This window comes from Manacus candei, unplaced genomic scaffold, assembly GCF_025592945.1.
Source record: "Manacus candei isolate 608988 ecotype Guabito, Panama unplaced genomic scaffold, ASM2559294v1 h1tg000035l, whole genome shotgun sequence".
In the NCBI taxonomy this organism is placed as follows: Eukaryota; Metazoa; Chordata; class Aves; order Passeriformes; family Pipridae; genus Manacus; species Manacus candei.
Window position 1 is genome coordinate 2,626,303 of NW_026138083.1, and position 24,027 is coordinate 2,650,329.

The window sequence follows — 24,027 nt, forward strand, 5'->3', positions numbered from 1 at the left end:
AGTCAGTGGAATGAGACAAGTGTACTTGACTCCACTGAGCAATAGCACATCTCTTGGAAAAGCAAAGTATTGCTATCCTCTGCTGTGACTAGCTGTAAATAACACTCAATAAGGTAATGTCTATATGGTGTTTGGAAAATGTAAAATTACTGCTTGTTCATGTGACACTCCTCAAGGTGGTATTTATTGCCTCAGTCACCCTTAAGAAGCAGGGAGGAACTAAACCCTGCTATAATCAGGTTTTGAAGGTACAAAATACAAAGGTGTGGTGTAAAAGGCTGCTTAAATTTCATTTCTAATTTTTCTGTACAGTCCTACCCCCTTGTGAACCCTCTGCACAGGAGAAACAAGTGCTGAGTGCCTCTGAAAATTAGGATTTGAATGCTGTTCTCAGCACATGTTTTGGTAGAGTTGTAGTGAAAATTGTTCACAATAACAAGTCATTTCAGAGGGGTCGGGTGCTTCCCTGCCCCTGGATTAATCCTGCATCAAACCCCATTTGATCAAATCCCCATTTGATTCTCAGCATTTAGACCTTTGGTTTGGGTTGATAATATAAATTGGGAGGTATCAAACACAAATAAAATATTCATGTTGCTTCAGCTTTTATCAAATTCCCGTTGTTCTCCTGGCATGGATCTTTTCCAAACATTCTCTTCTGGTCAGGCTCTTGAAGCAAATTTCCAAGTTTCCAGTCTTACGAGCATCTTCAGGGGGGGAGTTTCAGCTGACAGTCTGCTTACATAAGCAAAAGCCAAAATTTTGCAAATCATCTTTGAATGTATCACGCTCAGGCTTTACTTTTTCAATGGAAGGGAAAAAAGAAAGTTTCTATAAATGCTCCTGGTGACGCTGCCCAGAGTGTACCTTATGTACTGCACAGCAGCTCTCTACAGAAGCTGCGATTTGAATTTGAAAAGAATTTGGAAATTATGTCGACAATTTGCATTCCCCAAAAGCACTTCAGCTGTATATCTACATTTTCTTGGCTTTTCAGGGGTTCCAGAAGTAAATTTCCTCCTTTCACCTCAACTCTTTCCGCTGAGTGCTCGGACATATTTAGGTATTTAGTCCTTCCAATCCCACACAATTTATGAACGGCACAGAGCCCTCTTTCATCATTTCCCAGTAGAAGTGATGACACTGGGAAGGAGGTTAGAGCTCCAACAGCAGTGAGGGAAAAGGGGCACAAGGCATTATTCTCCTGCACTAAGTAGCTCTGCGGGTTCTATTACAAGGATTTAGTGTATGGGGGAGCTTTAGGTTCAAGTGTAGTTCTACTGCATAATCGTGTGGGAATGGTTCAGAAGGCTGAATCCCTTCTTTGAATACTAGAATGATAATTTTCACTTTTCAGCTTTTTTCACCCAGGCCTTTTAGAACCAGTACCTTGAGAGCAAAGAAGGGCTATGCCTAAAGACAGGGACCAGGTTCATTCCAGATTCTGTCCCTGATCCAGTCCGGGTTTTCCCCCATCCCAGATCCCACCCAGAATCCATACTGGGTTTTCCCCCAGTCCAGGTGCTGGCCCGATCCAGACCTTTTGGACCCAGTACCTAAGGAGCAAAGACAGGCAGTGCCTAAAGACAGGATCCAGGCCACTCCTGCATTTTCAGGGATGTCTGGAAAAGATTGGTTGGCGTCTCTCTGGGTGCAGCTCATTCTATCCTTGTGTTTTAGCCGGGCAGGTGAAAGAACTTTACTTTCTCCTGCTGATTCCAAGGAGAGCTGTTCCATGAGCGGAGCAGGAGCGGGGAGGTGGGATGGTGCCACCGCTCCGGACTGCACTGATGTGGAGCAGGTGGTGATTACAGCTCTTGGGCTCCTGGTGAGCCATTTCCTTCCTTCTTCCTTTATTTTAGAGTGTTGGAATGTAGGAGGTCTCTGACCTGTAGAACCAGGAGAAGGTGGGTTTGTGTTTGGCGTGATGTGGAAGCCTCTGTCCAGCATCCCAACCACGAGGTCATGGTAGAGCTGGTACTCAGAGTTGTGAGCAAAGTCCAGCTGATAAGAGCACCCCTTCTCTTCCCCCTGCTCGTGGGTCCATCCCTTCTTCAGAGGGGATGGGAAGAATCATTCCTACATCCCTGAGGTTTTTTGTTCCTGTCTTGAGCTGAAGCCAACTTCCCCCAGGCTTAATTCAACATTTAGTAGTGCTGGAAACACCAAAAAGAGAAAGGGAAGGGGAAAATGTATCTGCTTTCTGTGCCTGGAGTGATGCAGATCCTTGGTGTTGTGTGCAAGAAGAGGGGCTTTCTCTTGTGTTGTTTTTATGTTGTGCTGCTGATAATAACAAGAAAAGAAGATTATGTGGAGTCTGAAATGATATTATGTGTTTGCTGTTGGTTCTTGCTTTTGACACTGCTCCTTCATGTCTTACTTGCTCCACTGGAAGTAGGAAATGAGCCCAATTTGGGTTTTGTTTTTTATTTTTAAATGAGCTTTGTAAATGCAAGGTATTTTTGCAATCCTTAGAATATATCCCTCGTTTTCTTCAGTTAGTGCCAAAATGTAAGAGTAATATCTTATAAAAGCTGGCCCTGACTTATCCTGTCTCTTCTGTTCTTTACTAAATGAGGGAAGAAAAAAAGACAGTTTATTTGAACAAAAGATAAGATGGATGTATAATAATAAGGAAACATGAAAAAAACCCTAAAGCTGGTAGTGTTCTTTGTTTTCATAGGCAATCATTTGATTTAAAGTAATTTTAGCCAAATATTTTTATTCTTGTTCATTGTTGTTTTTGTAAGCTGTAATTCAAGTGTTATGAAATCTAATTATACAAGAAAGATTTGTCTAAATTCAAAGCAAAATCCCAAACATAATAATAAAATTGCTATACATCCCCAGCTCAGCTCCTGTGAATATTAGTTCTCCGTTCAAAGACTCTCCATAGGATTCAATTTTGACCTAGAAGAAGGTGGCAAAATGTATCATCCCGTAGTGATAAAACAATATGAGTACAAATGGACTCCATCCAGTTCTGATGGAAGTTGTAAACAATTAAAAGTACATGAGCTGCAATGCCCAGAGCTGGTAGCTGAGGACATTACTGCACGCTTGGGGTAACTCCGGGAACCAGCAAAACAATTGTTTCACAATAGGACATAAAAGCAACAGAAAATATTTGTCTCCACAGAGCAGCAGAGTCTTGCCGGGCCGTGTCATGCGGGGGATTTTGTGAGTGATGCAGAATGGCAGCGGGAATGGCTCTCGGAATAGATTAGCGGGTGACGTCACGCCAGAGGCGCTATTTGTCACCGGAATTTAGCACGAGGTGCAACACAATGGCTTGATGGATGCATTTTATGGTTTTCAGCCAATCATAATAATGGATCTATTGACTAAAGTTTTCGATGCCCTTTGTCTACCCTTCACGGGGAGGGAAAAAAAAAGGAAAAAAAGAGCAGTGAAAACGGGAGGCTGAAGAGGCTGAGGATATGTCAGAAAATACTTGCCGGGAATGTTTTCTAAATTCAGGCCTTCTGTGGAACAGCCTTTTGACCTAAAGCTTCCCCAATTACGGTTTGAAATCCCTAAAAGCTAATTAGGCTCAACCAGAATATTTCAATTGAATATTAGATTAATAGTAGCTCAGGAAACAAATGGGAAATGTCTTTTTTTGCCTGCCTTGGCAGTTTGGATGGTGAGATTCTCGTTGCTGGGATGTTACACCGGTAACTTTGGCAGTGCCAGGTGAGTTTTAAAGTTGGATGTGTTGGGTTTGGGCGCTGATGTAGGAGCAGGGGAGGAGAGGGATTCTCTCTGTTCTGCCTTCACTGTTGGACAGTCAACAGACAAGAATAAAACCCCCACAGAGCAGACCCCCAACCCCTGGCCTCTTCCTTCCCCAGGAATGCCTTGTCCCCTCAGGAACTGCCTTTTTGGGCTCCTTTATGAATGTTTCTTCCAGGGCACTTTTTTCCTTTGCTGTTAGCAGACAGGAGGGGAGGCAGTGCTTGTCCATTCAGCTTGGTGGTTACAGCAGTTTCCTGGGAGCTGGGAGATGAAAGATGGAATTCATTTAGGATGAGGAGGGCTTAGCAGGTTCCCAAAGGGAGGGGAAAATCTAACTAGCACAAGATGTCTCCTTAGGGAGATACTTTGATTTGGGAGAGAAGGAGGAAACTAAACAGAGCCTCATCCTCCTTGGACCAAAAGCTTCATTTCTCTGGAAATGAAAGGAAAACCTCCTGGATTTTACCTCTCAACGTGGGCCTGTTTGTATCCCTTTCAGGCAAAACACTGAAACTCGGGATTAATGGCTGAGATCCTGTTGGAATGTTTTGCCCAGCGTGGATAGTGAGTGTACAGAACCATGTGGGCAGAGCTTTCTAGGAAGGAATCTTTTGGGATTTCATGTAAAGTAAGAATATGTTTCCAGATAACTCTGGGAATTGATTTAAGATTTTAACTGCCAGCCCCTCTCTGATGTATTAAAATCCACCTGATTCTTCATCTCCAGATACTGTGCTTCCACAAAGGGATGATCAAAGGAACAAGTAGGACAACAGTTCCATAGCTACTTCGAAGTCAGATGGATGGAAGAGGTTTTCTGAACTTAACTGTGGGAATTTAATTGAGTTCCTTGATGCTGGAATGGTGAATATTTTCTTCTTGCTATTTTTTCTTAGTGTTTGGACTCCATGGAAAGATCTGAAATACCTGAAACTGTGGGTTCTGAAGTCTTGCTGTCTGCTTTCTTGCTTTTTCTAGTACACTAGAAAGAAAAGTTTTTAGCCACTACATTTTGGAGATACATCAAAGATACACAAAAGAACAAAAAGGGTCAAAACCAGAAGTGTGTGCTTGTGAACTAGAAGGTGAAAACTTACTTCATAATGAGTAAGGTCAACCTGAATAGGTTCTTCTCTCTTCTCCAGTGAGTCCATAACCAGGAGGACTGGGAGAGAACCCAGAAGTTTTGTTGGTCTCTCCATTTGGAGAACCTGGAAAACAGGCTGAGAAGAAGAAATGCCCACAGGGAGAAATAGATGTTTGTTCATATGACAGAACAGGACAAACCACTTGTTCAGCTGAACCTTAAAAATCTCTCCACTCAGCTGATGGAACACTGGAAGACTGAACTTCCTATTTAATTTTACATAAACTAGCCTAAAAAAATGATTTCAAACTGACTAGGATTTAATTTTCAGTGCTAACCTTCAATTAATTTGTAACTTTCTTGGCACCCAGTTTGCTGGAAACAGCTGTAATTATGTTGTTTTCTGAACGGTGCATTCATTCAGGCCACACTCTCTAAGACTATTTATACAACTGGGAAAAAATAATGGTATTTGGGGGCATGGGGGAATGCTAATAGAAAACTTATTGAAAAAAATCCGAATTATCAATTTTGAACAAGTATCTTATTAACTGGTGTTTTATATTTTAAATGGGATGTTTAGTTCTTAAGAGAATTTGGGATGATTTTGTTGTGTTTCACAAGAAATGCATGGTCAGCTTCCCATGGCTACCTTTTCTGGATGTTTGAGGCTGGCACAATTATAGACTCGCTGCAAAACCCCACGTTGCTCTTCTGTGTGGGGTTTTCTAATGATAGTGTTGTTTCCTAATTGATCTGCGTAGCAGGGTCCAATTGCTGCTAGAGGAGAGTTATTCTGAAATCTGAGAGGATGAGAACACACAGAGCAAATATGTTACCTTCTTTCTTAGGAAAAAACCCAAAAAACCCTTTTAAAAGATTGTGCTGCTTTAATGCACAATAAACTGTGTGCTTGCCTGTATTGTAAAATACCTGTTTTCAGACTAAACAGCTTCACTCTAGTTTTTTCCTCCTCATTTTCTGTAGGTTTAAAAGCTAGTGAGGTTTTTGAGCATTTCTTTTAGTGTGTTTGTCATTAAAGGTGTTTGAATGTGTGTGTGCCTGCTTGTGTTTAAACCAGAGGATGCTCCCTGCTGGTATTTATCTCACTTGCTGGAGTGTTTTGAGCTGAAGGTGCAGTTTATGAAGATGGCAATTTGATTGCAGTTCCAGTCATATATTTGACGTGGGTTTAAGGGCAGCAGTATTTGCATGTAACCTTAACAACCAGAACTAGTAAGAAAGCTTGAAACCACTATTAGGTTTGGAATTTTTAACTGTTTCTACATTTTCAAGAGAGAGCTTTTGGGTGACTGCTTTGATGTTTCTGCCCATCTCCATTTCACAGAGGCCAGGAAGGGATTTCCCAAATCTTTGGTGGGACCTCTGGGCTCCTCTCACCCAGGAACTCTGGCTGGAAATAGGTGACCTGTCCAACAGGAGCGCCCAAAGGGACTTTGGAGGCTACACTTGTAATTCCTTCTGATTTCCTCTGGACAGGTGTAGTGATGCTGTGCCTTGTGCAGCCAGGGAACACTGTTGGGTGTGAGTCAATCCTCAGCTCCAGATGATGGACAGTAATGAATTCAGGGGTATATTGGACTTGGTTGTTTCTTATTTCATATTTGGTTTACTGTAGCATCAGTCAATCAATCAGAAGTTATTAACGTGTGTGTGAGCAAGTTGATCTCCTAGAGAGCACGTTTACCTCTGCCTAATCCTCAAAATATTTTATTTTGACTTTCTCAAGTAGCTATGTAAGTGGTGGAAAGGGAAAAGAAAATCCTCCAAGGGAAGAGTAAACAAATTTCCCTCTTTTTGTGAGATTTCTACCTGTAGATTTATGGCAGAAGTATTGCTTCCCTTGAACATGAAGTTTTTTACTCTCTCTCAGTCTGGAGTTTTGTGGGTTCACATATTTATGCGCTAGGATAGAACTGGAATACAGAGGGCTTGGTACCTACTGCTGATGTTGAAATTACTCTTTGACTTATTCATGTCATTTGTCCTCAGAAAGGAATTTCATTGTTTCTGAAACTCCAGTAGCTGGAGTGAAAAATCCTGAAAGATTATATAGGTCTGACACAAACCTTTATGTGTGGGGGACATAATTACCTCTGAAAGGAACAGAACCATCTCAGGATGGCTCCTGCTGCATGAGCAGGAAACTGTAGAGGAGCTAAATTTATTGTGTTTTCCCAATTGAGGAAACTTGGTTTCGAACAGAAACTGCACTTGAATAAATATTTGTCACCCGGGAGAGTCGGTGAGGAGCTAAAACTGCTCTTCCCGACTTCTCCTTTCCCTGCGCCGCAACTACTTGTCGCATTACACGGGTGGGAGGGTGAGGCTGAGGGCCACTGAGCACCGATTCCTCTCCACAATTACAGAGACACCTGTGCTAAATAACACTGTGCTGCTTCTACTTGGAAAATTACAGGGCTTGTCCCATGGAAGATCCACAGATGTCCGTCGCCTCCCCGCGCGAGCGTCCCTCGTACCTGAGCCGCCCCCTCCCTCACACCTCCTCCACAGCCCGGCTCTGCACAGCCCGCAGCTCAACAGCCATGAAATCCCTTGATTAGTGTCACACCAACTCCTTCAAACCCTTCTGTTCTTCCTGGCAAGTGCATTTTTTGACTAAAAACACTCGCACCTCCCCTTTTCCTGCTCGTCCTCAGGCTTCGAGCGCTTCCCTTTGCAGTTTGGTGCTTCAGCACTGCTCAACTCCCTGCCGGTTGTTTCAGGCTGAGACTCAAATTACACTTATTCTGGTTATTATTTCCATCATTTAGTATGAATTTTACAGTGATGTTGTTTTTATGCTTCCTTACCCTGCCACATGTGTTAACTGCACGGAAACTGTTCTTCTTGTGGAAGAAATTATATACCAAAACTACCCAGTAAAAAGCTTGTTTTATGGCACTTATAAAATTAATGCCAAAAATGTATGGTAAAGCTTGATTTTTTGACATTAATGACTGGTTATTTAACATGCTGTGCTCCTAGAAAACAGCACTTAGATGTGCAGGTGTGATGTCAAATTCCCACCCAAGGATTCAAAGTTTAAGGGCTTGTTAAGTGAGGAGTAGAGGGACAAAGCACACAGGTTAATAACACCTGAAGGGAATGGGAAGTGGAATAAAATCTCAAATTTTACATTTTTTATTCTTTTTTAATGAGCCAAATGCACTATACGGTGTACTGTGCATAGTGCATAGCTGGGATATGTTGCTTTTTTATGTTACTGACCATTTCCTTTGCATTTTCCTCCCTCCCTATGTCTGTGCAACAAGACAGAGCTCACATGCCCATAATCTCAACCATAGTAGCAACTGAAATGCCCTTTGATGGAGGGAATAGTCTTACAGAAATCAAGGAGAAACTCAGAGGCCTTATAGACATAAATAACCAGAATGTGAAAACAAAAACATTGCAATAAATACGTTTTTTTAAAGAAGTATTTCGGAAGCCTGTAAGAAAAGGTGAAAATCAAATAAATAGAATTTACTACATTATAAATTGGTAGCTGCAGGAACACACCATCATCTTATGCAGTTTGTGGTGTGATGTTTAGCATGGATTCTGATTAGGAAAGCCTTGGTCAGCTGTAATTGTGGATTTTACTGTCCCTCAGCTGTGGCTCAGGGCTCTGTGGTTGCTCTAAGAAGCTTGTTAGTGCAAAGTTTGGAAAATCACAGCCTCCAGAAGAAATGCAGTGGTAGGTTAAATATATCACAGTTAATATTTCAGGAGTGTTATCAATACTGTTTTTCATATTCCTGAACCTTTAACTCCTCAGTCCAAAGGAACTGGCTGACCTCAGAGAGAGGGAGAGGGATACAGAACTTATAATGAATGTATTAGAAAAATTTCTAAGGGGCCTTGACACAGCTTGCAGAGATATATATGAGAGTGTCTCACTGGAAATAGAGGGAAAGGGTTTTTATGGAGGTCAGAAACCCTGTGTCTGGCTTTGCTGGGTGATACAGTATTCATTTTTACTTCTGTCATTGTTCCAGGACTAAATATTTCTTCTCTTAAACCTCAGCCCTGCTAATTATGGACTAAAGAAAAAAAAGCAAAGACGCTGTTTGAAGCAGTTCGTTTGTGCAAAGCTGGAAAAAAAGCCCAGCTGAAGTGGATTAGAGGACAAGTGCAGGCATCAAAGTGGCTTCATAACTGCAGTTCAATGTGGGCAGCTCATCTCTGTTTGGTCCATCTGCATTCTGTGCCGTGTGTGCACAAGGAGAGGTGGGCACAGCACATCAATCCTCTCAGTTCACCGGGGATCAAGGACTGTTCTCCACTTCCCAGCCCAGAGGGTGCCCGGTGACTGATGTCCCCGCTGAGCGGGGGGTTTGTGCCGTTCACGGCCACGTCACGCGACGTGTGACCCCGTGCGGTGACGCTGCGGCCAGAGTTGCAGGTGAAGCACAAGGAAATGATGTGCTGCCAGCCACTAAAGCAGCATTTTTATAGCCTGACCCTGAGGACAGCTCCGAGATGTTTTGGGGCATAAAATGAGGCCGTGTGAATGGATGCAGCAAAGCCTTCTGAGGTGGCTTTGAGGGCTCCTTTGGCTTGAAAAAGGCCAAGCAAGTCTTGGTTCACCTGCTCTGTGTAATGGTCCTGCTCTGAACTCTAACCCAAACCTGGAAGGCTTTGGCTGAAGGGAGCACTCTTAAAAGAAAGAACCCGGGAGTGAACAGTGGAGACAAGGCTGGGAGTGATACTGAATCGTGGAATTAAGGTATTTAAGTCCTTTCAGGAAAAGACCTCTGCTGTGGGTGGCCCTTTCCATGCAGAAACTGTTTTAACCCTTTTATTTTAACCCTTCTATTTTTAGGTGATTTTTAAGGTGTTTTTTAAGTGCTCACACTGGCTTTGTCTCATTCCCAGAGAAGCAATGGAAGTGTCTTTTTCTTTTCTCTGCAGTGTAGTTTTTGGAGATACGTGCATTTTAAACAAAAGAAAACATAAATACAGGCGAGACTGTCATCAGTTTAAAGTATTGCATAAGTGGTTAAATTTAATCACAAAGAGACAACCAGCTAATGGTTTTAGTGGAATTCATAAAATCCCATAAAACACAAAAGTTAAATTTTGTCATATAATGTGAATCAGTTGTAGGAACCAGCACAGCTTCCTTTTTCCCCCTGAATAAATTCTAAACAGTCCTTAGAAAATGAATTACCAGTCTGCAAATCAAGATGACATATTTTGCAGCTATAAAACTAAAACTACTTTCAGACCACTTAGATTAAAAAAAAAAAAAAGATAGAGAAAAACAAAAAGACAGCAACTTTGTGGTTGTGTTACTGTCAATAGTCTTGGATGGCTGTGGCTCCATTTTAGCAGTTTGACCTTGTTTAGATCAACATGAATCCATCGACAGCCCTCCCTGACAATTCCCCCACCCCATCCCAGAAAGTGCACACCCTGCACCAGCATATCCAGCTGGAGATGTGCCAATAGAAGTAATTACGTGATGAAACTATTTAACTTTGACTAAAATACTCTCACCAGGTTCTTTCAAACCGTGTGTCTTATATCTTGTGGAGGCAATTTTATATCGTGCCTTTAAAGTACAGTAATGGCCACTTGCATTGACAGAATCCTCGTAAAAGGAGAAGCCCGAGCCCTTGCTCATGAAGTGCTATTGATTTTCCCAGTTCCTGCTCGAGTTGCCAAAGATACAACACCGTTGTTAGGGAGAGGAGGCACTTTGGCCTTCAATATCACAGGAGGGTTCCAGTGTAAGCACGGGCATCGGTGGGTTTCGGTGATAAATAATGCATCGGGGTGATAACTGCCCATATTATTGTGTCACTTTGACATGACTCAGCACTTGCTCCGGCCCAGCGTTTCTTTAATGCCCCCACTGGCTGCTGAACTTCAAGCCAGGTGTAAGGGCCGGTTATATTTTAAAGGTCCACTTGCACTGTGGTGAAAAGCTAAAGTTTGTTCATCTTAGGCAGTGATGGATTTTGAACAATAGGAAAACTCCCCCAACTTTTTTTCCCAAAGGTATTCCATTGGGAATGAGAGTTAAATACCTGCACATTTTTCCAGTGCTCCTTGGTGGTGGAATCTCTGCCACACATCTTTTCTCGTGTCCTTAGCAGTACATCAGAACTACCAGTTGTATGCTCACACCAACTGGCAAGATGCCTTTGCAGAGCTTGGTCCTAATGCTGCAAATCCTACTGGGATCCTCTAAAAGCAGAAACTTCTCCTTGTGGGAATCACAATTAAATCTCAACGGATTGTGCTTTTGTGACTGTCGCATTATTGTAGCCAATAGATAATTATTATTTATCAGTAGGGGGGGAAAAAAAGGACTGGGTAGGAAAATTATAGCTATGATAATTAGTTTTTTGATGACATTAAGCAATTAATATAATTTTATGTTTTCCTTTTAGAAATTTAGGCAAGGTCGCCTTTGTTTTCATTTCTATTCCAATGTTTGAGTCAGTTTAGTCCTTCAGAGAGGGTTGATTTGGGTGCTGTGGAAGGTGCCACCACCACCAGGCAGCTGGGGGATGATGCTGAAAAGAAATTGCACTGCGTTTCCCTCCCTCTTCCCCAAATATATCCTTGATCTGAATGACATGAGTCAGCTTTGGAGCCCTGTTGCCCCCTTTGTTTGCACCCTGATGAACTGAGGGGGAGGGAAAAAAAAAACCCAACGAAAGCCCTGAGAAGGGATTACACTGGAAGAAACTTTGCTCACTTGTACTCCTGACTACACAGGCATATCTCCTTAGTGAAGCTTGGATCATGGGAAGGGGGAAGAGCTGATCTCTTCCCACCTCATCTCCAGGGCTGCATTTTGGCTTACTCCCAAGGGAAGCGTTAATGTCGTGGCCACCAGATGTCCAAGGAGGCAAAGTGGGCTTTTTAGAACTGTGTCCTTTGGGTTTGGACATTTTATTCCAGATATGAAGAAAAAAAAAATTGTCTTATCTGACCTAAGACCATCCTGAAATGTAAATGCTGTAAAAGGAGCAGCTTTATGGGGGATCCATCTCCCTCAGTGTCCTGTTTCCAGTGGTCACAGTCGAGGGAAAGAAATTAGTGTGGAGCAAACGTATCATGGTCCTTCCCCAAATTACCCCCTCAGCCTCCAGAAACTTGCCTGAGGAGAGTGACCTTAGTGACTCAATTCATAGCCATGCCTCTGTTTTCCTTCCATTACTGTCTCCAGTTTCTATTTTAGCCATTGAAGCATTGGCATTCCCACAGTTCTGCAAGGAGTTGATGTGCAGCTTGTTCACACACTGTGGGAACCATCTCCTTTTGGGTTTGGATTTTCTTTTTTTTTCTTTTTTTTTGATCAAACAGTTGGAAATTTCATTTGATGCCTCCTGGATCTTTTTAAAAAGGAAGGAAGCAGCTGTTTCCTTCGTGCTTTGATGCTACCTCCATGCCACTCATAGTTTTACAAACCTGCTCTGCATCCCACAGCAATCAGGCTGTTCCCAGGCTGGAGGGCCACAGCCAAGGAAATAGGGCAGGGAGAGACCTGGAGAGACCTGGTCCATGCAAATCGAGTCTCTTCCAGGATGAATTAGTTTACAAAAAGGTTCTGAAAGATCTCAAAAGACCTTTGTCATCACTTTATGAACTAGAAGAGCATCCTTTCCTCCAGTCTTAAACCCACACTATGCTTTCCTGCTTTTCTTCTCCGAGAGGACACACACTCTTAAAAAGTTAACACTGAGGTAGTGGCAGTAGATTGCACATAACAGAGGGATGGTGAGGAAAATTAGGTTTGTCTTGTCAGTTGTGATTTTAATATTCCTGTTCTTGTCTCAGAAGATTTCTTGTTTCTTCTTATTTTCCATATTTAAAGAGCATAAGGCAGCAGTGCTCTCTATTGGCATTGCCTTTTGCCAACCATCTTTGAAAAGCAAAACTATAACCAGATTTACTTTTGACAGCAAAGAATATTTTGGCCCATTTTACTGCCTGCAGAATGCCTGGAAAGCTTTAAATTAATGGCAATGAATGAAGAGAAAAGGAAATCAAAGAGCCATTTATTCCTTTAGAAAGAGACCTATTTCCCCTCACATTTCTATATTTTCTACCTGCTTTGGCTGAGAAAACATTTAAAAATGTTACAAGCACCAAGAATTTCCCTATCCTTTTACAGTGTGCATCTGAACACAATTAACTGGACGTTTCTCTTCACTGCTCCACGTATGCTAAAACTTTGAGTTTCAGTAATTAAACTGGCGGTACAATCTCGGGTCATATTATGCTATATTATCCTTTTAACTTTATTGTGATTGATTTGTGTCAGCTTTAACTATACTCACTAGGAAGTCAATAAATAAAGATCAATGGGGTTTTATTTCTCCTGGTTCTTTATTAGAAAGAATGGATTGGTTAAATAACACAAGTAATAGTGATGACATGGTTTCCCTCAGCATTTTCTACTCTGAAACAGGTGAAATATTTTTCAAAATTTCATTAAACAACCATACCTGTGTTTTCTTGTTATTGGCTATTTCTCTATAGTTGGTGCTTTAAACTCCTCAGACTTATAGAAACACAAACACAGATGTTCTCCCTGCATAGAACTTCCCACTGCTTTGCTCTGAGGAGGAACTCTTGCTACCAGGATGAATCTCTAGTACCATGTCCATTTATCTCCTTATTTCCCAAATGGGTATCTGTTGATCTCATTGAATGGGACTTGTGCCTCTGGACAGCAGGGATGTACCCCCACAAAAAAAGGGAATGCTTCTGAACTCCTGATCATCTCCTGCTGGCTGGATTTTGAGCTGCAAAATGCAGCTGAGTCCTTTCTTTGGAACAGAGAAAACTGACCCTGTGAACTGTGAAATGACAGTCTTGGTTTGATTTTGCACCTGCTCGTGGTCTCTTGAGTGACCACAGAGATCTGTGATAGCATTGTGCCTTAGCAGATTTGTGTTGGAAGAGCTTCTCCAACAGGAAAAATTATCCGAGGAATACCAGAAGTGAAATCTGGAGCCACCCAGAAGCTGAGTATGTTAGGGACAATTTAGGATCACAGCCCCTGTGCTAACACAGCCTGTTGAGCTCCCATTGACAGCAGTGTGAGATCTCTGTTTTAGCAGAAAAGCACAGTGAAGCTCAGATCCATCAGGCAGTTCTGAGAGGGAAATTCTATCCCCACAGAGCATGAACAGTAACATACTAATGCAAAATTCAGTAGGAAGTAGGTCGAAGTGTCAGAGCAGTTATTATCAGTAACCTGTTTCTCATAAAAACATAGTGAAGGGAAAACCATCTTGTTCTTAAGATTTATAGCAACTTGACTCCCCATGACAAGTGATGGAAAGCTTCCCTACCATGCATATTACACTTTGGGTGGTGACCCCTCAGAATATATCTCCATTTGAGTCCTTCAATACTGTGCTGGATGGAAACCAAGTGGCCAGATGCTCTAAGCTGCTTTTTTCATTAAAATCTTTCATCTGGACATTTAACTCAAAGTGCATTCACAAGATTACTGGAGTGCCCTGTCCTTGAATAGGAATCTAAGCTTTGGAAAGGATCAAAAATCAAGTCTCTGCTAAGAACAGCAAATACATTCCCAAGGCACAGCATTATGTGTCCTGAGGAGCAGGAGTGGGTTTCTTTGCCTCACTGCATCCATTCAGAACTCTAAGTTCTGACATCTAAACTAAGCAGCTTTTAGAAATAACTTGTATCTATTTGCCAATGGGTTTATGATCCATGTTTATACAGGCTATAAATCCTTTTCAGAAATTATATAGAGGTGCCCTGCTTTGCTTTTCTGAGCTGTTTGTTTTTGTTGTTACTTTACTTATTATTTTTTGTGTCCAGAATGCTCCTGGACTGCCCATCTCCCCAGAGTAGGTCCTGTTCAGCCACCTCAGGTATGTGTTGAGTGGGAGCTGGATTCAATGATCCTTGTGGGTCCCTTCCACCTCATCATATTCTGTGATCTTGTGATTCTGTAAAACAGAGGTTGAGTGGCACAGTCAGCTTTGAGAACACGCATCTCTTGATAATGTTACAGGCCAGAGATATAGTCTGTGCCCCTCAGAGCAGCCTCCAGCCTTGGAATGTTTGCGTTTGGGGCACAAACAACAGCCTTTCCTGGTGGTAATTGCTGCTCAGAGGCCCTGCTGTCAGTGTCCGTGATGACATTTTTTGTCTGAGGCAACCTTGGGGCGTGGAGCAGGGGAATGGCCGCCATTTTGTGGTATGGCCACCATTTTGTGGAACGGCCGCCATTTTGTGTCTGGGGAAACCAAGGGGAATGGAGTGGGGGAATGGCTGCCAGTTTTGTTTGTCTGGGGGAACCAAGGGGCGTGGAGTGGGGGAATGGCCACCATTTTGTGTCAGGGGAAATGAAGGGGAATTGAGTGGGGGAATGGCAGCTATTTTTTGTTTGTCTGGGGAAACCACGGGGCATGGAGCTGGAGAGTGGCTATCATTTTGTCAGAGGAAGTCAAGGGGAATTGAGGGGGGGAATGGCAGCCATTTTGTGTCAGAGGAAACCATGGGGAATTGAGTGGGGGAATCGCTGCCATTTTTTGTTTGCCTGGGGAAACCACAGGGTATGGAGCTGGTGAAGCGGCTGCCGTTTTGTGTTGGGGAAACCACAGGGTGTGGAGTGGGGGATCAGCTGCCGTTTTGTGTTGGGGAAAACCAAGGGGAGTGTGGCTGGGGAACAGCCGCCATTTTGTGTTGGGGAAAACCAAGGGGCATGGAGTGGGGGAACAGCCGCCATTTTATGTCTGGGGACACTCCACAGGGTGTGGAGTGGGGGAACAGCTGCCATTTTGTGGAACGGCTGCCATTTCGTTTCTGTGGAAACCATGGAGCGAAGGACTTTGCGGAGACATGAAGGGCTTTTTAGGGGGAAGGGGGGAGTTAAAAGGTATTTTGAGGGGAGGTTGTGGGGTGTAAAGGGGTGTTTGAGGGCGTGAGTTCCCCAAATTCAGGAACCCCCTTAAATTCAGGGGACACCCCACAGTTAGGGAGGACCCAAAAAAACCCCAGGTTGGGGGAAATAAAGGAGGTGTCGGGAGAGTCTGAGGAGGGGCCCTAGGGTGGGACGAACCCCCTCTGCCACCCAGTCCCTGCTGGGTGGGCAGAATTTGGGGTTCCCCCTCCAAACTCACAAATTTGGGGTGTTTTGTTAAAAAAAAAACCACCACAAAACAGCAGCTTCTCCCTGTGCAGCCAGGTTTGGCGGATCCCTTTCCTCATGTCTCCAGCTCCCGGAGCTGTCTGTATTTCCTCCCCACATGCCCTCCATCACTCCGGTCCCAGGGCATCTCCTTCATGGTTTCTGATGCAAAGGTAACCCCAGACTGAATTACGTCTGTGATTTTCCTCTGCTCCCTTATTGTGCATAATCTTTTCCTCCTTCTTTTTGCCCACTGGGAGGTTTCTTCTGGTTGTGCAGCATCTAAAATCTCCATTCTGTACAGGTGGAACTGCTGGACTTGATGTTGGCACACCGGAGACTCTTGATCTGAGCTTCTCTCAGTTTGAAAGCTGCTCTCCCGTGCCTGCCTGGCACACAGGGAGCCCCCTTCCAGCATATGCCACCTCAGCCTCAGGTGCTGGCACAGCCTGAATCCTCATCTCCACTTCGTGGACTCCTCGTTAATCTCTAAGGTTGGAAAAAGAAGTTTCTGAAGTTTACTAAAAACCCTCTGAATTAATTCTGCCTTTGTGTGGTCAGCCTGTGAGTCTGGAGCACACCTGAACCAAGGAGCAAATTAAGGTAATTCTTAATCGAGGCATAAAAATGTAATACTCAAATCTTAGAGCAACAAAATTACTGCTTTTAAAACCTTAATCTATTTTACCTCTATTATTGAAGCAAAACTGTAAAGACACAATATAGATTAATTCTATGATTTTTTACAGCCACAATTTTATTATAAGTTTTTATATTTTAATAGATAAGGAAGTTATTTAAATTCTGTGGGCCTTGTAGCCTTCATTCAGGGAAGTCTCCTTTTGCCAGTCTCTCTGTTGAGTAAAATCTACAGCCCTGAGCTTTTGTTGGGACAAATACACATTTCTCATTTTTACTTCTGCTCTGATGTATTTTAGCAGAAAAAGTTGAGCCACACAGGCAGGTGATCTGAGAATGAAGATTACAGCAATGCTTTGGGTAATATGTTGTACTAATTTCAATTTGGACAGTCTTCCCTTGGAAAGGTTTGGGAGTGGAATAGTTCTGGGTAATTCTCTAGCCTGCAATATATACATTTTGCCCTTTTTTCAATATGTGAGGTTCTTCCATTCCTGTTGTTCTTTGGTCTAATTGAGGCCAACAAACTGGTCATCAGTCACACTTGGTTACCCAGCTGTGAAATCTGATGAGATACTTGGGAACCACACATGGCCTGCTTGGTAGTTTATGATCAATTAGTTTGTTTTTTAAATACTTTTTACCTGATGCTTGGAAAAGGTGGAATAAAGCAAAAAAAAAATATAATTTCCAGGATTCCTAAGGGGAGGGGAACAATTCCCCCCCCCCCCCCAAGTTAGGTACATGAATAAAAATTAGTAATTCAGTGAATCGCTGGAATACAGGATCTTTGGAGTTCACTTTCTCCCAGCCCATCTTCACATTCCCTTTATTTCCCTGCTGGTGCCCATTCCCTACCCAGAGCCTCACAAGTCCATTTCCAATCTCCTTTTCTCATTTACTCAGCAAGTAATACTTTTAAGAAAACTGAGATGCACATTCAAATACATTAACATGTTCTTCAAGCAGTTTTAAGTTTTATTTCATTTTGTTATTCATGGTTTCAGGCAGAAGCTTTGGCCAAAGTCCTGATTTCTCGTCCTCAAAAAAGAGCACTTTTCCTATTTATTTATAGTTTAGAACTTATAATTTATTTTCATGATCTATCACAAAGACAAGCAGCAGTATGAGTTTTAAAGCTGTGGCAAATACTTACTAATTTTAATATTGTTATAATTTAATGAACTGTTTTGATTATAATATGTTGGAAAAAAGTCTCCAAAGTTTCCTGAGTGCTTTTTTACTCCCTGTATTTTCAGTGTGTTCACTGCTGCACAGGTACAGAACTCTAAGTTCTGAATTGCAAGTGTTTTGTAATGTTCTGTTGATAACAATGGAAACAATTTTCCATTCAACTCTTGCTTGTTATTATATTTTTGTTACACTTATAGATTGGCAAGTGAAGGGGTTTCTTTGTATCCTTTCCCCCTAAATTTTACCTATTTTCTTCTGAAGATTATTTTAATATTTCTCTTTTTATTTGCTGTTTAAAAAACTAGATAGTAGGGGTTTTTTTTTCCAAAACATGAGAGAATTACTGGATTTATATCTTTCCCAGAGTCAACGAAAAATTTCCTCTGAGAAAAAAATGAGTTGTCTAGGGGAAAAAAATCTTGCTAAGCAAAATCCTGCACCTCTCTTTCCTTTCCTAGGTATACTGTATTAAACTGCACGTGGAATGCCTTTTTTACTAATTTCTGTTATTTTTCATCCTATGGAGAGACTTATATCTTCCAGAATTCACCCCGAGTTTATAGGAATGCTGAGTTGTCATGCAGGAGTTTTACCTCACACTGGGGAGATATTAGTTGATAACATCCACCTTGTTTAGATTTATTGCTTTAGCATATTTCATGCTAAAAATTTTTTTTTTTTTTACCATCTGCTAAGATTAGCACTGGAGTGGTAATAAATTCACTTACCCTGTTACTGTGGTGTAGTTTGGAACCATCTTACACTGCGCTCGGCCTAATTGAAAATAGGATAAGATAAATGATGCACTTTGAATTTCTCCCTCAGATGTACCATTGTTCATTACTTCAACGAGGGATGAGCACATCTGATTGTAATTTCAATTGTTAAGTAAAACAAAAGTTTCCATGGTGAAAGTATGGTACCAACAGCTGTAATTGTCTAAGGGTTACTCGTGAAAATCTCAATATTGTTTTAGTAATAAATGCGGGATTGTTTTGCATTTACACACTTGTTTATCCTCAAACCCTAGTGGGAAAGGGGTGAAGTCAAAAAACATGCTCAGGAATTCAGACACCGCGTGGAATATGATAGCTGGGCTTAAAATGTCTGTGCTTAAAGAAACATCTGCATATTAAAATAGGGGATATTTCAACAGTGATTCCTGCTGCAAAAAAAATCCACCCAACCAAACAGCACAGTTTGTGCCACCACTTTATTGATCGTGATTGGATTGGACAGTGTTTATAAAATAATAATACAGTTTGGTTTGGCTTCTGGGCTCTCACAGGATATACCCAGCACTGATGTCTCTGACATTTACTGTGCAAATGCTTCAAACAACAGCATCTTTGTAAAAGTGGGGCTTTTCCCTATTCTTTTCTATTAATATGAAACATAAATAGTAAAGTACTAAAGCAAAATACACGAGTGGAAGGTGCTGACTACTGATACAAGGCAAGTGGTGTGGGAAGAAACAAGAGTAAGTACAAGCCATTCCATCTGCCTCCTATTTCTGCCAGTTTAATTTGTGGTCTCATAATTTCATTTTTTAGAGTTTATAAATATTTCTTTTTTGTGTTCCATCATCAGATGGTCATACCTTCCTTTATAGCATTTGAAATATAGTCTGCAAATTACATTCTTTGCTTCAAAGTTTACTGCGAGTTTAAGATGAATAAGTATATTAGTAGATAAAATATTTACAAAAGGAGATACTGATGATGCAAGGGAAATAAGTGAAAACACAGGAGAAATTATATAACTCTGGGTCTTTTTCTTTAGATAGAAGTGTGATTTTTGTCTTGATGATGTCTGGTTTTAACATTACGGCAATGTAAGGCCATCTCCTATTTAATTCATTCATGAAATTAATTTGATTGACTTGCTTGAATAAATAAGGTCAGCAAACCTCTATCCGTAAGTAATCCACAAATCTGACTTTTTCTTTTAAAGTATTAGAATAACTTCAGGGCTGTATAGAAGTGGACAAGGGGGAATGGTTTCAAACTGAGAGTAGGCTTAGACTGAATATTGGGAAGAAATTCCTCCCTGTGAGGGTGGGGAGGCCCTGGCACAGGTTGCCCAGAGAAGCTGTGGCTGCCCCTGGATCCCTGGAAGTGTCCAAGGCCACGTTGGACGGGACTTGGAGCAACCTGGGCTAGTGGAAGGTGTCCCTGCCCACAGCAGGGGGTGGCACTGGGTGGGCTTTAGGGTCACATCCAACCCAAACCATTCTGTGATTCTGTGATTTTATGATTTTACTCACAAAGCCTTTTTCATCCTTTGAGTAAAGTCATACTCAAAGACCACAATAAATACTCAGCTCTGATATTTTCATCTCTTATTTCATAACAAACCTTTTGACTGATGCCCAAGCTCTGACTGTGTTTATCTCAGGGAAAGCCCCCCCCTTGGCTTCAGTGGGCATTTTGCCCATCTCCAGCCTCTCAGCCCTGGCTGGTGTTTTCCCAGGCAAGTTGTAAAGCCCTGGAAACAGGGGTTGGTGATGGAAGCACTGGCAGCACCTTGAGGGGAGGGATCCGAGTGGCTGTGCTCTCACACCGCCACCATTCCCAGTGTCTGTTACTGAAATTGGTGTTGTATCTAAAACAATTGCTGTTATTAACAGGTTAAGCTGCTGGGATGTTAAAATAAAGGCTGCCCAGCTTTAGTGCATTTTGTTGTAATCATCTCCCAGATGCCTTGTCGGAAATCAATTCAAGTTCAAAACTGGCTGGAATTGGGAGGTCAAGGCTTCTGCAGACTAAATATTTTATCTTCTGCTCATGTCTGGAGCTTTTAAAGCTGTGTATTGGGGGCTCTTTTCTCGTATCCCATCTGGACAAAGATGATTGGCTTTGCCATTTTGCCCAGGTTAGGACAAGGTTAAAATCAATTATAATCAATTATTAAGAGTCTTCTGTGACTGCAAAGCTTAAAAGGGGATTTTAAAAGTTGCTCAGTTCTGAAACCAGAATATCTTAGCTGCTAGTGTAGATGTCATTATTCTGGGATATCAGATGTAAATCCTATCTGCACCAGTAATAAATACACAGAATTCCCTCATCTTCTTCTTGTCCTGTGTGTTTTGGAAGAAATTTCTAAAAATGGAGCCAGAGCTGTAGGGAGGACAGTTTCATTGTGTTACAAAATCTAGCTGTCATCTCCAGGTATCTAAATGAGAGGGAACTGTTTATAATTTGGTGAACCAGGTGGTTTTTTTCTCCCCAGAAATGTATTCAGCTTCCTCTGGTCTTCAGAACTCAAATGCTAATTTTCTAGTATGTTTGGGGAACTCCATGCTTTTATCTTAAAATACAATAGTGTTTATGTATTATAATCCACTCTGCCTGATGTGCTTGAATATACAAGATCATTGCCTCTCCCTGGGAATGAATCAGTGGTTTTGTTTGGAATAACTTTTGATGTTTGGTGCCATTCTTCCCATGCAAATCACATTCCACATTCTTCTCACAGCTACTGAGTGAATGGGTGAGCACGTCTCTTTGTCCCTCAGCACCATTGTTCCGTTGCTTTTGAACATAATATTTATACTTTCAATTTACATTTAAGAAAATTAGGAATAAAGAATCAGAGCCTGAATTTTGGAGGAAGACAAGTTGAGGAGGGAGGAAGGATGTGCTGCTGAATATTAAGACTTGCACACAAGAAATGTGTGTTTACCTGTTTAATTCTGAATTAATTAATTATTTTTAAGGAGGCTGTCAGAGTGATGCTACTCAGCTCAGTGACCTCAGTTGCCTATTTTTAATTTTAGGGTAATTTTGCTGCTTTTTGTTTTAGGGAGTGAAATTATACTTTTAAGAAAAGTATAACATATAAATGCATATCATACACCATCATATATTGTAATATATAGGACAGCCTGAAACTCAGTTAATCTGGCTGAAAACCATACATTAGTATGTGTTATCTCATGGCTGAATTTATCCTTGCTTGCCACATCCCAATCCAAGGGGAAAGTGGATTTGGTTATCAGAAGACTTTGGCTCTGAGCTGGTTTCCAGCCCAGCAGAATTACCTGGGATTTGTAAGACAGGCCAGGATCTTCAAACCTTCTCTGAGCTTCACACATTTTATCTGTTACTTTGCTTTTCCTTGGCATCTGCATTTCATGCTCAGAGACAAGCCATGGTTTGTAGGTAGATGTGTTTTAAAACTTAAGGAAAGGATGTTCCTGCACAGCTCATGTCCCAAGGCCTCTGGAGGGCTCCGGTTCCTACGGAATTTCCAGGTTGCTGCCAGAAGCACAGTTGACCTGATTCTCCTCTCTGTGTGGTTTGAGAAATGTCATATATTTCAGTTGTCATTGGTGCATGTGTTCCTGAATCTGGAATATTTTAAGAGGAATCAGGATCTGGCATAAAGATCAGCTTCAACAACAGAACTGGATTGGCCCCTTGGTGACATAAGATGCACAGCTTCAGGTTTTTAGCATGGTTTTGAGATTCTTAATAATATGGGGAAAAGACCAAGTAACTGTAGGATTATAAAAATACTCAAAAATTTGTAAATATTTTCATGAACATAAGAATTGAGAAATATTTCTGTTAAATGCTCATTTTTAAGGTGATACAATACTCATTTTGCCAAGGATTTTGTAGTGAACATGAGGTTTGAAAAACATGTACAGAGGCACTGTCCTGAAAAACAGATCCCTAATGAAACCCAAGAAAAGTAGAATAAATTAACATTGATTTTCTTTCTTTATACCTCATCTCCACATAAAAACACTGGGTATTCCATAGGTCTTAAGGAAAATTGTAACTTTTCTCTGGGTGTGACATTCAGAATCTCTTGTCACCCAAAAATAGCTTGTCACTCCCTTCCAAGCATTGATATGTTTATTATCAAAGCAGGTTAGCTTGCTCTTGAACCATCAGAAAAAGTCATTAAACTTAAATATTTCTGTGCACACTCATGGCCAGAAATTTTGATTTATTATTATTATTTTATTTATTTAACTGGGAGGTGTTAATGTCCATTAACAGAGTAGTACTGGGGCACTATGATAATCCTATACTTGTTCTGCTTGTTTTACATTGAGATTCATAAGGGTGCAAAAAGCATTTTAATTGGAGTTTACCTACTAATGATATTTGCAAAAGCCAGTTATTAATAGCTTATAAAGTGAATCAGGCTCCTTTTTTTTTCCTTATCCCAGTAATTTATTTCACATAGAGGATTATATCCCTTCTCAATTTCGTTTCCATGTGATAAACCAAGAAGTATAAAATATAATTTGCACTGAGTCTGTGCCTGGCTGCACAACAACTATGTGCCAAAAAGCATCAAAAGGCCCTTCCTTTTCAGGGAACACCCCCAAACCTGACATTTCAGTGGCCTTTTGGACTGGGGGTACTTAGGAAAGGTAATAAGGAACGTTCTTGGCCAGTCTTTGGAAGTGCAGTGTTTTTATTGGAGGCAGGAACCCCCTTTCCCTCTCCTTGGAAGGCTGAGGGGAACCTCTCGTTTGGCTGATGAACGTGGCACCGACTGCCTGAATAGTTCAAAGAGAGATGAAAAGTTCCGATTTCTCCTGCACAGGGAAAATCCAAGTCTGGAGACAGCATGTGTTTCTCATTTCCATGCACTTTTATTTCAGTTATTTAGATGGATGGAGGCATCAAGCCAGATTTTCCCCAGCAACAACAAAGGTCCTACACTGTCCAAACACACGACATTCCTGAACCCACTGGTCATGCCACCGAAAAAAGGTTTAAAGATTCAGCATGGTCTGTTTAAACAAAATAGCTGTGCTATTCATTTCTCCCCTGCACATAGGCACCAGTGTTTATATTGCTGGAGTTAAGTTTTAAAGTGAGCAGAAAATGTTGGTACAAAGCTCAAGCCCTGCACTTCCCCAGAAAAGGAAGGATGTTTGCCATGCTCAGGACGGAGAGAATGAACCCAGTTCCTTATCAGAGCATTTAAATTGCCATTAGCAGGAAATTAATATTTTCTCCTTCAGTTTGCCTTCTCTTTTTGCCTTTTGCACTTCATTGGTCACTGCTGGTTTTGGTTATTATGTCAGTGCTAAATCCAAGCCAAGCCTGGTGCTTTCCTTACTGACTCAAACCAGAACATCGGGAAAAGGTCAGGAAATCTCCAAGCAAGTAGGGAGCCCATTTTGGGAAATCTGGATCCACAGCTCTGTTTGTGCTTTGTTTTGCCATGAAACCAGGTAGTT

At 41.6% G+C, this 24,027-nt stretch overlaps 2 long non-coding RNA genes across 4 annotated transcripts in view; both read left to right on the forward strand.

Moving 5' to 3' along the window:
- LOC127473367 (uncharacterized) overlaps positions 1–10,249 on the forward strand; it is a 212,211-nt gene extending 201,962 nt beyond the window's left edge. Inside the window, exon 6 of the long non-coding RNA XR_007905392.1 lies at positions 8,848–10,249. This is a non-coding gene — a long non-coding RNA (uncharacterized LOC127473367). The remainder of the gene's footprint in view (positions 1–8,847) is intronic.
- A 5,066-nt stretch (positions 10,250–15,315) lies between these two features.
- Positions 15,316–24,027, forward strand: part of LOC127473363 (uncharacterized) — a 258,364-nt gene continuing 249,652 nt past the window's right edge. The window contains exons 1-3 of one of the 3 annotated variants that reach the window (XR_007905382.1): positions 15,316–15,731; positions 16,037–16,156; positions 16,288–16,586. This is a non-coding gene — a long non-coding RNA (uncharacterized LOC127473363). The remainder of the gene's footprint in view (positions 15,732–16,036; positions 16,157–16,287; positions 16,587–24,027) is intronic. The other 2 variants (XR_007905383.1, XR_007905381.1) reach the window with 2 other exon arrangements.